This window comes from Grammomys surdaster, unplaced genomic scaffold, assembly GCF_004785775.1.
Source record: "Grammomys surdaster isolate TR1022 unplaced genomic scaffold, NIH_TR_1.0 63, whole genome shotgun sequence".
NCBI lineage: Eukaryota > Metazoa > Chordata > Mammalia > Rodentia > Muridae > Grammomys > Grammomys surdaster.
This window is the reverse complement of record NW_021604565.1, coordinates 8,969,710-8,986,665: the sequence shown is the minus strand read 5'-3', so window position 1 is coordinate 8,986,665 and position 16,956 is coordinate 8,969,710.

The following is a 16,956-nucleotide window of genomic DNA, read 5'->3' as shown; positions in this document are numbered from 1 at the left end:
TATGTGATCCCAGGCTGACGGTTTAGACCCTGGGATCTCTGGTTGGTTGGTATTGTTGCTCTGCCCATGGGACCACAAACCCTTTCTGCTTTCAGTCATCTCTCTAACTCCTCCATTGGGAACCCCATGACCAGTTCAATGGTTAGCTGTGAGCATATGCCTCTGTATATGTTAAGCTCTGGAAGATCTCTAAGGAGACAGCTATATAAGGCTCTAGTCAGCATGTACTTCCTGGCATCCACATCAGCATCTACCTTTGGTGACTGTACATGGGATGGATAGCCAGGTGGAACAGTCTCCAGACAATCCATCCTTCAGTTTGTGTCTCACACTTTGTCTCCATATTTGTTTCCATTAGTATTTTGGTATTTCTTTTAAGAAGAACCGAAGCACCCACACTTTGGTCTTCCTTCTTCATGAAATTCATGTGGTCTGTGAGTGGCATCTTGGGTATTGCGAACAATCCTCAACAGATACAAAAACATTGAGATAATCCTTTGTACCCTATCCACAAACTAAGGCTGGTCTTCAATAATAATAATAATGATAATAATAATAAAACAACGGAAAGCCCACATACGTGGGGAAACTAAACAACACTCTTCTCAATGATGACTTGGTTAAGGAAGAAATAAAGAAAGAAATTAAAGACTTTTTAGAATATAATGATAATGAAGGCTCATCATATCAAAACTTATGGGACACAAAGAAAGCAGTGTTAAGAGAAAAATTCATAGCTCTAAGTGCCTACAAAAAGTAACTGGAGAAAGCATACACTAGCAACTTGACAGCACACCTGAAAGCTCTAGAACAAAAAGAAGCAAATACACTCAAGAGGAGTAGACAGCAGAAAATAATCAAATTCAGGGCCGAAATCAACCAAGTAGAAACAAAAATAACTATACAAAATATCAACAAAACCGGGATCTGGTTCTTTGAGAAAATCAACGAGATAGATAACGCCTTAGCCAGACTAACCAGAGGGCACAGAGACAGTATCCAAATTAGTAAAATCAGAACTGAAAAGGAAGACATAGCAACAGAGACTGAGGAAATCAAAACAATCATCAGATCTTACTACAAAAGCTTAAACTGGAAAATCTGAATGAAATGGACAATTTTCTAGACAGATACCAGGTACCAATGTTAAATCAGGAGCAGATAAACCATATAAACAGTCTTATAACCCCTAAAGAAATAGCAGTAGTCATTAAAAGTCTCTCCACCAAATAAAGCCTAGGATCAGATGGTTTCAATGCAGAATTCTATCAGATACTCAAGGAAGACCTAATACCAATTCTCTTCAAACTATTCCACAAAATAGAAACAGAAAGAAGACTACCTAATTCATACTATGAAGCCACAATTACATTCATTCTTAAAGCACACAAAGATATGACAAAGAAAGAAAACTTCAGACCAATCTCCTTTATGAATATTGATGCAAAAAATACTCAATAAAATTCTTGCAAACCAAATCCAAGAACACATCAAAACAATCATCCATCATGATCTAGTAGGCTTTATCCCGCGAATGCAGAGATAGTTCAATATTTGGAAATCCATCAACATAATCCATTATATAAACAAACTCAAAAGGGAAAAAAACACATAATCATCTCACTAGATGCTGAGAAAGCATTTGACAAAATTCAACATTCCTTCATGGTAAAAGTCTTGAAAAGATCAGGAATTCAAGGCCCATACCTAAACATAGTAAAAGCAGTATACAGCCAGCCAACAGCCAACATCAAACTAAATGGAGAGAAACTTGAAGCAATTCCATGAAAATCAGGAAGTAGACAAGGCTCCCCACTCTCTCCCTACCTATTCAATACAGTACTGGAAGTCCTTCCAGAGTAATTAGACAACAAAAGGAGGTCAAAAGGATATATTCAATATTTTTGACACCATCACTGAGATAATCAATTGTCAAATTTTTAGGGAACATTGAAATTTTCCAAAAAAATTCTCTTTTTATTTTCTCAAGCAAATGTGTAAAATCAATATAGGCAAAATATCTGAAACTACTATGTTCACTGACAAGTTAATGTCCAGAATAAAGAAAAAGATATTGAGGCTGAAGTAGTGAGTCAATGATGAAGAGCGCTAGCAACTCTTCCAGAGGACCTGGCTTTAGTTCTAAGCACACATATAGCAGCTCACAGATGTCTGTAATTCCAGTCCCATAGGATCTGAAACTCTCTTTTGGCCATGATGGGTACGAGGAATGCTTATGGTGCACAGGCATACATTCAGGCAATCCCATCCACCACTAACACCAACCCTCACATGCACATAAGCATGCATACAGCAACATTTTGTCCTCTAGGAGCACTAAAAAATGATAATAATATCTGTATGGTTAATATAGATTCCCAAACAAATGTCTAAATGACAAATCTATTCCCTATATTGTAGGGATGATAATAAATTATTCTTTTCATTTTTTTTTTCTGCAGGTGACCATAAACCACAAGTACAGGCAAGTCTTCATCTAAACTCTTTGTGAGCTGGAGAATAATTAGAGGAATTTAGATGTGATAAATATGGATCACCAGAAGTCCTAGCAAAAGAAAGAAGCTATGAACACTTTAGGGTTATCAATCCTTATTCTGCTCTGTATAATTTTTCCCACAATCCTTCTTTGCTACGGGACCCATTGAGAAGGTTTTAGCAAGCATATGTAAGATGGATTAAAGCGGAGGAGGGAATAGAGCTAAGGAAGCAATTAGTGAGGTATTTCAGAACATATTGGAGTAGAAATCTCCATTATCGTTTATCAAGGTTCCTTTACTTGAAGCCTGGAGACAAGACCCTAATCAAGCATTATTGTAAATGATAGACACTTGAATCTCTATAAACATAATCTTCTCTGTAGGCTTGGAAACTATTCTTTCCATTTTTACTAAATCCCTTTTATCCACTTGATCAAGTGTCCTATAAACCCTTGCTCTGTTTCCTTGGGTTGCCTCAGCTTAGTATTAACTATCTTCTCAATTACTAGTCTATACTTACCTTTGACTCCTAGCTCAGCTTTTCTATGAAGTTAATTTATGAGGTGCCTTCGATACATGATCCTTTCCTTTCTCCCTCCCTCTTTTCTTCCCTCCCCAACTTCAAACCTATTTTCATTTTCATTTTATTCTTTCAAGCAGAAGACCAAGGATAAATCTACACTTTATCTTTTCCTCTTATATAGTTCCATAGGACCTTATGACTGTATGCATTGGCTGTGAATCACTTAGAAAGTACATTTGTAGTTGTTAGTTTATTCTGTGTTAAATTGAATAATTTTTAATGAAAAAGCAAAATTTTCTGTCATCATGGAGCTTATATAATGGAACAAGATTTAAATATAATATATGTAATCTCTAAAATAGAAACTCTTTGAATAAGAGTCCAAGTTTCTACATCACTGTATACCTGGGACTTTTAAGAATCTGGAATATTGGAATCACAATGCATATTTATTTGTTATTAGAAAAACAACAGATTTGCTGATTTATACAAATAGTTTACCTACTAATGAGAAATGTTAAAATATATATAATCAACAGTGAAAACACTATCAAAATGCACCATATAGAAACTATCAAACAAAGGTGTTATAAAGAATAGAAACTTACATACCTAAATTATTGTTTAGATCATATATTTTCTAGAATATATGGTTGCAGTGATGTGCTTCAAATTTCTCTGTTTACAACAGACATTCTGACAGGCATTCATATCATTAAACTATTTCAAAGTAGCCACTTATGTATGTTAAAGGAGCAAAACAAATTGTTTATAGTTTTTGCATTGACACAAAGAATGTCATCCTAAAATTCTATCTAGTAGCAAATTTTATGGCGTAAGAGTCTTGACACTGCTGTTTTCCTACACAGATACACCAAAAGCGTGCGCGCACACACACACACACACACACAACCTTTTTCCAAAATCTATTGCATAAAATTAAAACATTTTTTAAACAATGTATTTTAATTGTTCTAAAATTTTGTTTCTGTTAATGACATTAGTAAATACATAATGGTAAGAAATACAAATTCTGTGCCTCTTTAAAGGTAAAGTTTGCTTTCAATTTTTAATTTTGTATATCTGGGTTTATATGTAGTCAAAATTTGGTTGCCTCTAAAATGTATTAACAGGAACATAGATTCCTACCCATTAACCATGTTAGTTATAAAGAAAATATGGTTAACTAGAACATAGAAATGTGACACAGTATGGATCTTTAACTTTTGAGATTTTTAAGAATTTTAGGACAATGAATATTAGGGCATACTAAAAATTATGGATGATCTGTTCACATTTGCAGAAGAAGCTCAACCTGAGAACTATCCTTACCCTTAGATGGGAGTTCTTAATCAAAAATTCCCGGAATCTGATAGAAGATGTGGGCCCTTGCCCTAGACAAATGATAACACTAACAAAACCATTCTTCGTCATTCCCTTACCCTGCCTTCTTCTTGAACATGAAATTTGGAAATTTGAAAGCAATCATGATATCAGGTCAGGAACACTTGTCCAATGAAGCAAAAAATGGCAACAGTTTTTTCCCTGGTTTCATATAGATTCCATCTGAGTCACAATAAGAAATACATTCTAGTTTTCTATGACAAAAATAGCTATTATAATCAATAATACTTAATTATGTGAATCAAATTTACAGTGACAGCATAAATTAGACTCCTGAATTTAAAGAACATAAAATTGTGGAAGAGGTATCATGGAAGAAAGATGATGATGGAGTTGGGGGAGAAATAGGAGATGGATATAATCAAAGTATATTGTGTTCATCCATAAAATTCTCAAAGATTTAAAAATAATATTCTACTAAAACATTCCCTGTAACATTTTTTCCAGAAACTAACTATGCTTATAAATTAGTGCAATCATGCTGGCAATTTAAATAGGTAATATATCTTAAAAGATCAGAATATTGTGTATTGGCCATGAGTGGTCAATGAATATTTATGTACTCATAGACAAAGGCAAGTACATGGGAAGAAATAATTAGCTTTCAGTGGTATTTTCCCAGATTCTCTGTCAAATTCTTCTTTCTCTACATTTGGTAGAAATGTCCCGTTTATTTGTCCTTTTGCTGTTAGTTCTTTTTGACACAGTTCTATGTGTATGGTTTCCATGGGGTCCTGACAGTGATTGGGATGGGGGAATATCTTTTTTCAGCATTGTGTAGGTAGCCTGAGGAGGAGGCCAGGAGCTTAAAAGATAGTTATGTTGTCACCAGCATGAGAGATGGGTGAGTCCTTTCCCCTTAATAGCCCAACTCTTTGAGAACTTGATCCAAAGACCTCAATGTCTTCCTCTCCCATACTCATGAGTATCAAGCTTGGATTTTTACCAGTTTTCATACTCCACTCAGAATTGAACTGGCTTTTAGTTTTATTCAAGATGGGGGAGTTATAACAACTAGTTTTTAGTTGCAGTTCAAAGTAATTAGAAGACTTCACTCTCATGGAAGAAATGTCTTCATACAACAAATGGCAAAGATAATACTTATTCCAAGTGAGCTAGGTTTTAGTCTTGGAACCTAATAAACTCAGTGATATAGACTCTAGGCTGTGCCACCAAATGACTCAATTATGTTATCCTATCCTGTAATTAAAATCCATTCTATAAAAAAAAACTGTATATTAACAATGAATACATAAAAATCAAAATATTCTATCCTTGGCTGCACATTCTGAGAAGTGTTACAATTTATCAGTTTTAGGAACCAGTGGAATTATGGAAATAGAAATAAAGATTATATGTTAAATCAATAATCAGATCTAGCTATTTTAGATCCACATGGTTCATATTTTACCCTTAGCTATTCTGCTCCATTGTAGAATATTAGGTGTTACACTCCCTATTCAGCTGTACCAGCTTGATCTGTATTTTCTCTCACCAAATTTCCTAATCTCTAGTATTTACTATTCTATTCAATACTTCTATGAAAACAATTTTCTATCATTCAAAAAATAAGTGAATACATGAAATAATTATATTTCTCTCTCAGTATTTAACTTACTCCTCTTAATATCTTATCCTTGAGTTCCATATATGCTAACACAAATCAAACGTTTTCTTCTTTTCTTGGTTAAATAATATTCTTCTGATACAGTAGTTCGTTTTTCCTGTCCATGCACCTGGTGATGGAAATCTAGTTTGATCACATGGCATGACTATATGAATAGTGCTCTAATAAATATTCTCTGATCTTATTTCCTCTGCATACATATCCAGAAGTGATATTACTGGGTAATATAACTTTATAGTTCTTTAATGAATCTTTCCTCACATTTTTCTAAGACATTGGCAATATTTTTCTACATATAGCAAAATAATTTGAGATTTTAGACTCCAACTAATAGAATGTAATAACAACCCTAGAGGAGAGATAGAATTCTTTTTTGCTTGTTTCATTAGGTTTTTTCTTTTTTTTGAGTTATTTTATTTATTTACATTTCAAATGTTATTCTACTTCCCAAACTTTTTTCTAAAAAGTATCATGTGACTATGTGTATTGTGCATTTTTTTTAAATGGAACTCTTACATAAGACAAACAAAACATAACCTTTGTGATAGATTTACAGACTCACAAGGCCTTAAAGATAAATTACAAAGGGGCAACCACTCTGTTTTACTCACAAAGTCTGTTATGTGTTAAAGAAAACAATATTATGTCTACATAATGCTTTTATCCCTGAGCATAGGTTTACTTGACAGGTCAGCTATCTCTACAACACGGTTAACCTCAGTTATTAATCTATGTAGCATAAAAATCAAAGATTAATTATGAAATAGAGGTAAAAATATGTCAAATAAAAATTAATAAAAACTGAATAAGGAAAATATTTTCTGACATCCAAAGTATATTTTACCAAACATATGTCATGAAATGTTGGGCTGACTGAGATAAGATGGATCTTATTCTGGGTGTAGCTCTGGGGCTCCCATGTCAGGTAATTGACTTCAGCTGTAATTAGTGAAATTGGAACAAAATACATCTTGGTTAAGAAAATCAAGGGCAGTGAGGTGGGAGTGGGTGGGTGGGTAAGGGAACATCCTCATAGAAGCAGGAGGAGCAGGTTTGGGATAGGAGGTTTCTAGATGTGGGGGTGAAATGGGGAAGGGGGATAACATCTGAAATGTAAATAAAATATCTAATAAAGAAGAAAAAAAGAAATCAATAAGGTGTTAAGAATTGAAGGATCTCGAGAGGATTACAACCCCATAAGAAGAACAATATCAACTAAATGGACCACCCAGAGCTCCCAAGGACTAAACCACCAACCAAAGAGTATGCACTGAAGGAGCCAGGACTCCAGATATATACGTAGCAGAGGATGGCCTTGTCTGACATCAATGGGAGGGGAGGCAGGCTTGATGCCCCAGCATAGAGGGATGCTAGTGCAGTGAGGCAGGAGTGGGTGAGTGGGTGGAGGAGCACCCTCAAAGCAGCACAGTGGAGAGGGAAAGGGAGAATGAGATGAGGGGTTCTGGACGAGTAGTCAGGAAGGGGGATATCATCTGAAATGTAAACAAAAAAAATGATTAATAAAAAAGAAAAAAATCCATGCAAGGAACCACAAAGCAGTAACCTAAAAGATGGAGTAATGTAAGACAGTACTGAGCAAGAGATCAAGAGGTAATTAAAACAGGTCTATAAACAGTCCAAGTAGTTAGCTTCCTCTTCATTTTTTATTTTGTTGCTTTCCCATCATATAGTCAAAATGACTTTTATTTCAAGAATGATTAAGATATGAGACATTGTTTCTTAGCTTAAAGTAAGCTATTAATATCACACAAGTTGGAGTACCCACTATACTAAATTACAAATGTTTTGAGGCATTATTTAATGTTTTCTTAAAAGTTGTGAAAATATTGAAACATTAAATGGAGCATGGGGAACCCTGTAAAAAAGAGAAAAGAAGGATTCAAAGAGCTATAGATGTCAAAGACATTATAAGAAAACATAGAATCAACTAACCTGGGCCCAGAGGAACTGACAGAGACTGAATTGCAACCAGAGAGCAAGTGTAGGACAGACTTGGTCCCCTACATATATGTAACAAATGTGGTGATTGGTCTACATGTGGTATTCCTATCAGCAGGAACAAAGCCTGTTTCTGACTCTGTTGCCTGTCTTAGGAATCCTTTTTCCCTGCTGGGCTGCTCTGTCTAGCATCAATAGAAGAAGACACCTACTCCTTTTGCAACTTGATATGCCAAGACTTCTTGATACCCATGTGAGCCCTCCGTTTTTCTGGGAAGAAAGGGAGAAGGTGGTTGGGGGGACAGGAGGTGAGAGAGAAGGACTGGGAAAAGAGGAGATGGAGAAGCTGTGGTCAGGGTGGAAAGTTAATTAATTAATTATTTTCAGTGCCTGAAAATTTACTGTAAGATTTTAAAAGATAAAATTTTCATGAAAATTGTAATGTTTGCATTTGAAATTGAGGGCAGTGCACTTAATAGCAGTCAGAATTCCTACCAATGCAAATCCACCAGTTGTCCTGGAGTTAAAAAGCTGGTGTTGTAGGTGATTAAAGCAAATGATTATGAACCAGAAACATTTCAAAAAGAAATAAGAAAATGCATGACTAAAGAATGGAATAGTGCCCTAGTCAATTTATAAGAGAGATCCTGACACTAAGATTCATAAGTTACAAAGTTAGAGATCTTCTAAATCTTCTGATAGTTGTCATCAAAATGTGGTTAGCAGATCATTAGCCATAAATCCATCAATATCATCATGAACTTGGATATCCATGTCTAGTATCAGGCTCCGCTTCAGAATTAGAATTTGATCAGAATGTTGAATGATTCTTGTGCACATTAAGGCTAAATAAGCAAGCTCTAACTAAGTGAAAAACAAGGAAAAAAATATAAGATACATGTGAACAGGGACTTTAACAAGTTTCATGCATTATTATATCCTGGACATCTACAGAAGTATTTGAAACTTAGTAAATATGCAATAAATATTGGTTGAAAAATGGTGCAATACTTTCAATATTTAAAAATTAAAATGCCACATAAATAACTGACAGTATTGGTGTTCTGAAAGAAAACTAAATTTAAATCTTTAAGGTCTACCTTAGTAATATAAAATTCTTTAATATATTTTGGCTTTCAGATTTCCTCTATATAATACTGAACAAATTCAAATATTTGTCATTTCATAATAATATTAATCCTTAAGAGAAATGCTTTTAAAATTTTAATGCATTTCATGTTCTACTATATATATCGTTATTAAATAAATAAAAGAATCATTTACTCATATATTCATTTGGGGAACAATGTTATTAAGCTTTACATTAATTGTATTCAATTTCTGGAGTGAGTGTGACTTATACAACCACTTTCTTTAAATAGTTTTAAGTTCAGTGTGAAAATAGAGTTTTAATAAAACAAAATTCCTGTTATCTGGGTTTATGTAAGAAGAAGGAGTAGAAAGGAATATCCACATGTCATGTTATTCTTCCTTAAGTCATTGAAGAATTTGTAGGATTTTTGCATCTCTCCTTCCATGATGAAGTTCAAAATTCAAACTTCAGTTTTCAGATTTTCAGGGCGGGCATCCTTATAACTGATCCATCTCCCTATTCTAAAAATGAAAGTAAAATTTAAAAGTATTTATTTTTATTTTGTATGTATGCATGTTTTCCATGTATGTAATCACATTGTGTATATGGTTGTTACCCATAGAAGACAGACCACATCACCAGATTTCCTGGAACTGGAGTTACAGACAATTGTATGCAATCACATGGTTGCTATGGACTGAGTGTAGGTCCTCTATAAGAGTAGCTAATACATTTTATGCCCTAGCCAATTCTTCAGCTCTGAACACATACTTCTTAATAGTAAATTGATGTTAACCATGGAAGAATGAATTATGCAAAATTAATTTGGATATAAAATAATGAAAAAAGAATATCAAGAACATTTAAGATAATGTCAAATCCAATGTTTGATTATTTCAACATGTAAAAATATAATGAGCTACTTTTATATTCTAATAGTCATATAGTCCTATACAGACATCAAAAAAGAAATAAATGAATCAGCAAGGACTTCATTGTCCTTTACCTTCGTATCTGAAAGGAACATAAAGTTAAGCAGAGAGAGAGAAAGAGAAACTTTCCTAAAATTTGAATAGTGGGATAGCCTGTAGCTGAGAAACATACTTCATTTGCAGCAACTCAGGAGCTGGATATTAAGAAGTCCCACTGGCAGCAACAGGAGGACAGATAACTCAAAGCTACATCAGAACTCAACAGTCATGGGAAATGAAGCCATCCTCAATGACATCTGCAAGAGCAGGGATGATGGTGGAGCACCTTCTCATAGGCTTTCTCTTCTTCCTGTTCCAGAAAGATCAGAGCTGTAATAGTATCTTGTCTACTACTGTAACAAACACCCCAACATAAACCACTTAGGGTCACAAAGGTTTATGTTACCTTATGTTTTATAAAATGTATTGCCACTTGAAGACCAAGTATACAAATGCATGAGCTTTTTCTTTGTTTTACTCCCTAACCAATTCTTCAGCTCTGAACACATACTTCTTAATAATAAATTGATGTTAACCACGGAAGAATGAATTATGTAAAATGAATTTGCATGTAAAATAATGAAAAAAGAATATCAAGAACATTTAAGATAATGTCAAATCCAATGTTTGATTATTTCAACATGTAAAAATATAATGAGCTACTTTTATATTCTAATAGTCAATTTTTTATATCTAATACAGACAGTTCTTTGCTCAAAACACTGCTTTCTGGTTGAGACCTTCATACGCTCAGGGCTATCTTATGATGCAAAGCACATTTTGTCCAACTTTAACAAAACAGGAATGAAACCAACAGAGTAAAAATAAAGTACCATAGTTATATGTCTAGTGCATATGGTTTTAGTTTCAAAGGGCATATATGTTTCCATACATGCAGCTTTGCTATCTTATACGTATGTCTATCACTTGTACTTCTGCAACAACTGATATGCAGGTCTTGAATGGTCCCATTCCCATGTTTCTGTTATCTCCAAAGTCTTGGATTGCTCACTGGAACCTAGGCTTCACCATCAAAATGTTGACGATGGTCTCTCAATGTCTCCATGTAAGTTCACCAACTCTGCCAAACAGCACCTGGACTCAACAGTTCTGGCACTGTGCAATCATGGACGAAATATCTCAACTGTGCATCTTTTCTTGTCTCCATAAACAATCTATTGGCCTATGAATAGTAATTGTTAACTTGTTATAATGTCTAATTATTAAAATAGATTAGCTCTCATTTTTATATTAATGAAAACAAACAGAAAAGCTTAGACTTCTTCCTGGATGTTATATTTCCATTATTTCTCAAGCTTCCTGACAATCTCCATTACTGAATAAGTCAGGCAGAGTTTAAACACCTCTCTTAGTGTCTTCTTTCCCCTAAAGACTTCAGTCGGTCACTGTGTCAGCTAGGAACTGGTACTATTTCAGACAGGTTTCCTGCTTTATTGATAGGTCACCCGTGGAGACCTGGCCAGGCAAAGGCAGACTTCACCTTTGCTTTCTGCCTTGGTGTGCCATACACCTGTGTAAGTGGAATCCCTAGTGATCCCTGAGGCCAAGGAGTTCTATTAAACTGCATCAAGAATTGGTCAGTTTCTTCCTCCTGGGAAAATCCTACTGCTGTGACTAATAAGTATTTCAAAAGAAATAAAAGAGCATGTCACTCATCCTCTGAGTGTAAGATAAGTTGTCAGGGAGTTTTTGGCCAGCAGATTCTTTACTTCATCCCTAGTTACTGGATTCTTTCCCTCAATAGTGCATACTGTCCCACTATAAAATTAAATCTTTTTCCAACCACCATCATGGAAAATCTGGTGAGGAGTAACAACAAAGGGGCAGATGCAAGTTTTGTTGCAAAAGAAATGAGAGAAATAGTGTTTGTATCAATAAGGTAAACAGAGATCTATGCTACTGTTTATTATAATCAGATTTCATAAATATAGTTATAAGATTTAACATATAATGACCAATCTATGTTCATTACTACACAGGAAGACATGGCAACAGCTTCTCTCAAAATTATAGAAGATATTACTTTACCATGTGTCACTACTAGTTCTTTATATCATTACATTTATTCCACCACAAAACAGTCATTAAAAAATATGAGCAGACTATTTATGTTTTATCTTTGACATATCTTCATTTGATAGAGCATAATTTTCTTAAAAAATAGGGTTTCTTGGGAGGCAGCATATGACTACATTTGAAAAAACACTTCATCTGCCTTTAAAATTTCTAAATTTATTGCAAAGCATTTGTGTCATAGGTCATATTTACTCTGATCTCCAGATATCTATGTGTTTAGCTAAGGTTCTGCTAAGGAATGAAAGTTTCTCTAGTTTAAATCAGTGTTTAGTGTATCACTTTTTTTACTTTTTTTCTTTTTTTTAATTGAAAATATATACTTTTGCACCAACTTGCAATCCCACCAACAATGGAGGAGTGTTCCTCTTTCTCCACATCCTCACTAGCATATGCTATCACCTGAGTTTTTGATCTTAGACACTCTGACTGGTGTGAGATGTAATCTAAGGGTTGTTTTGATTTGCATTTCCCTAATGACTAAGGATGTTGAATATTTCTTTAGGTGCTTCTCAGCCATTTGAGTTTCCCTAGTTAAGAATTCTTTGTTTAGCACTGTACCCCATTTTAATAGGGTTATTTGGTTATCTGGAGTCTAATTTTTTGAGTTCTTTGTATATATTGTATATTAGCCCTCTGTCTGAAGTTGGATTGGTAAAGATCTTTTCCAAATCTGTTGGTTGTTGCTTTGTCCAATTGACAGTGTCTTTCACCTTACAGAATCTTTGCAATTTTATGAGGTCCCAATTGTCAATTCTTGATCTTAGAGCACAAGCCATTGGTGTTCTGTTCAGGAACTTTACCCCGTGTGCAAGTATTTGAAGTTCTTCCCCACTTTCTCTTCTATTAGTTTCAATGTATCTGGTTTGATGTGAAGGTCCTTTATCCACTTGGACTTGAGCTTTGCATAAGGAGATAAGAATGGATCAATTTGCATTCTTCTACATATTGTAATCCAGTTTAACCAGCACCATTTGTTGAAAATGCTGTTCTTTTTCCACTGGACAGTTTTAGCTCCTTTGTCAAAGATCAAGTGATCATAGGTGTGTGGGTTCATTTCTGGGTGTCCAGTTCTATTCCATTGATCTTCCTGCCTATCTCTGTGCCAATACCATCCAGTTTTTATCACTATTGCTCCATAGTACAGTTTGAGGTCAGGGATGGTGATTCCCCCAGAAGTTCTTTTATTGTTGAGAATAGTTTTCACTATCCTGGGTTTTTTTGTTATTCCAAATTAATTTGAGAATTTCTCTTTCTAATTCTGTGAAGAATTGAGTTGGGATTTTAATGGGGATTGCATTGAATCTGTAGATTGCTTTCAGCAAAAGGGCCATTTTTACTATATTAACCCTGCCAATTCATGTGCATGAGAGATCTTTCCATCTTTTGTGATCTTCTTTGATACACTATTGGTGCTGAAGTTTTACTGTTCACCAGAACCACAAGCCACTGAGACCAAAGACCAAAGTGAAAAAAAAAATCATGTGTAAAAACAACACTCCATCTAACAAAGATAAAATGTGAAATTGGCTCCTAAGTCTATAATCATCCCAAACTCAGATGCCTAAATGCCAGCATAAGAAGACAATCCAAAACATCCAGGACAATACAGTATCACTAGAGCTCAGCTACTACACTACACCCAACCCTAGACATTCCAACATAACTTAAGAATAAAGGTCCATAAGGAGGACATGAGAAAATCCTTTAATGAAATCCAGAAAAACACACTCATGTGAAAACTCTCTCTCTCTCTCTCTCTCTCTCTCTCTCTCTCTCTCTCTCTCTCTCTCTCCTTCTCTACAGAAAATGAACATAACTGTTCTAGACTTGAAAACTGAAATAGAAACAATAAAAAAAAAAACCCACAAACTATGGAAATCCTGGAGATAAATCTAGGTTAGTGAATAAGAACTATATATGCAAGCATCATCAAAAGAATACAAATAATAAAAATTGTCTTTTTTAGAGAATTTAATTTGTAGAAAATTCAAAAGAAGAAATTGATACATGGGTCAAAGATAATGTTAACTCTTAAAAGTTCCTTTCTTAGTTAGTGTTTTATTGCTCTGAAGAGATACCATGACCAGGGCAGCTCTTATAAAGAAAAGCATTTAATTGAGGCTGGCTTACAGCTTCAGGGGTTTAGTTCATTATCATAATGGCAAGAAGCATGAAGTCACACAAGCAGACATGGTGTAAGAACAAGAGCTAAGAGCTCTACATCTTGATCCACAAGCAGCAGAAAACTGTGTCCCACAGGGTATAGTTTGAACATAGAAGACCTCAAAGCCTGCACCTTGTAAGTAATACACTTCTTTCAACAAGGCTATATCTACTCTAACAAGGCCATACCTCTGAATTCCTTATGGGGCAAACATTCAAACACCTGAGTCTATGACCACCATTCTTATTCAGTCCACCACATCCCACTCCCTGGCCCACTTGGGCTTGTAGCCATGACATAGTCTAACTTCAAAAGTCCCCATAGTTTACCATAGTCTCAAAGATGTTTAAAGACCCAAAGTTCTAAATCTCTTCTGAGACTCATACAGTCTCTTAACTGCAATCATCTGTAAAATCAGGATGCAGATCACATATTTTCAACATATAATGACATAGGATATATGTTACCATTCCAAAATAGAGCAAAATGAGCTTAGTAAGTAAATACTGATACAAAACAAGACCAAAAATCATCTGAGCAAACTCTAAACTTGCATCTCCTTGTCTAATGTCAAAATGCTCTCCATAAAACTTATGAAATGAGTCTCTCTCTCTCTCTCTCTCTCTCTCTCTCTCTCTCTCTCTCTTGCTCTCTCTCTTGCTCTCTCTCTCTCTCTCTCGCTCTCTTTTTCTCTCTCTTCCCCCTTCTTCTCTTCCCCCTCCTCCTCCTTCTTCTCCTCCTCCTTCTCCTCCTCCTTCTACTCCTCCTTCTTCTCCTCCTCTCTTCTTCTCCCTTCCTTTCCCTCTGCTGTCTACCTCCTTTCTTCTTGCTCTGTCTCTCTATCCATCTATGTATCTATGTATCTACTATCTATCTATCTATCTATCTATCTATCTATCTATCTTATTTATTGGGTTGCTTGCAGATTACAGTCCAACTAATTCTACAGTGGCCAGTCAACAGAAAGTCTATGAATCAAGTACTTTCTAATTACATAAAACTGGGTGTCTCAGCCGGTCTTCTGTATAAGCTGGAATCCTGAGGAAGTAGGTTCCACATGTCCGTAAAGGAATACATGTGCTTGCAAAGTAAAGACAAACAGTCAAAGAACAAACCCTTCCTTCTTCCATTGTCCTTTTATAGGCTGGGACACTATGAAAAGATCAAATCTAAGAATAATAGTAATACAAGACATCAAAAATTTCTAGCTCCCCTTCCTCCCCTTCCTGGTCCTTTGGGTGGGGCAAACACAGAGTTGGTCTGCTCCTGTCCTGTGGAGATACTGACTCCTGATTCATCCTAGAGGAGCCACTGCACTCAGAGCAGCCGGTAAGAACTCCATCTCACTCCCTAAGCCCCAGAGATACATCTGGGAGCCAGGGCCATTCAGGGCACAGCAGCTACCCAAACCCCGCCCCTCCGGAATTCCACTTCCCTTCCTCCTCTGCCTGGTCCTGTGGGCTGGGGCAGACACAGAGTTGGTCTGCTCCTGTCCTGTGGAGATACTGACTACTGAGTCATCCTAGAGGAACCACTGCACTCAGAGCAGCTGAGGAGCCACTGTACTCAGAGCAGCTGACACTGAGTTGATCTACTCCTGTCCTGTGGAGATACTGATTCCTGAGTCATCCTAGAGGAGCCACTGCACTCAGAGCAGCAGAGGAGCCACTGCAATCAGAGCAGCAGACACCAAGATTAGAATCATAAGACTACAGAGACATCTGGACTCTGAGGAGCTCTGCAACAAGCAAGATAACTGGAAATACAGACTCCAGTCTTACACAGTGAGGGCAGGCAACACTAGAGTTAACCAGATGGCGAAAGGCAAGCGCAAGAACGTAAGCAACAGAAACCAAAGTTTCTTGGCATCATCAGTTCCCAGTTCTCCCAATATAGCAAGCCCTGAACACCCCATCACACCTGAAAAGCAGGATTCAGAATTAAAATCACTTCTCATGATGATGATAGAGGATTATAAGAAGGAATTAAGTAACTCCCTTAAAGAAATACAGGAGAGTACAAGTAAACAGATAGAAGCCCTTAAAGAGGAATTACAGAAATCCCTTAAGGAAATGCAAGAAAACACAAAGAAGGAATTAAACAAAAACATTCAGGATCTGAAAATGGAAATAGAAACAATAAAGAAAGCTCAAAGGGAGACAACCATGGAAATAGAAAACTTAAGAAAGAGGTCAGGAGTCATAGACGCAAGCATCACCAACTGAATACAAGAGATAGAAGAGAGAATCTCAAATGCAGAAGATACGGTAGAAAATATTGACACAGTTGTCAAAGAAAATGCAAAATGCAAAAAACTCCTAACTCAAAACATCCAGGAAATCCAGGACACAATGAGAAGACCAAACCTAAGGATAATAGGTATAGATGAGAATGAAGAGTCCCAACTTAAAGGGACAGTAAATATCTTCAACAAAATTATTGAGGAGAACTTCCCTAACCTAAAGAACAAGATGCCCATAAACATACAAGAAGCCTACAGAACACCAAATAGAATAGACCAGAAAAGAAATACCTCCCATCACATAATAATCAAAACATCAGATGCACAAAACAAAGAAAAAATACTAAAAGCAGTAAGGGAAAAAGGTCAAGTAACATA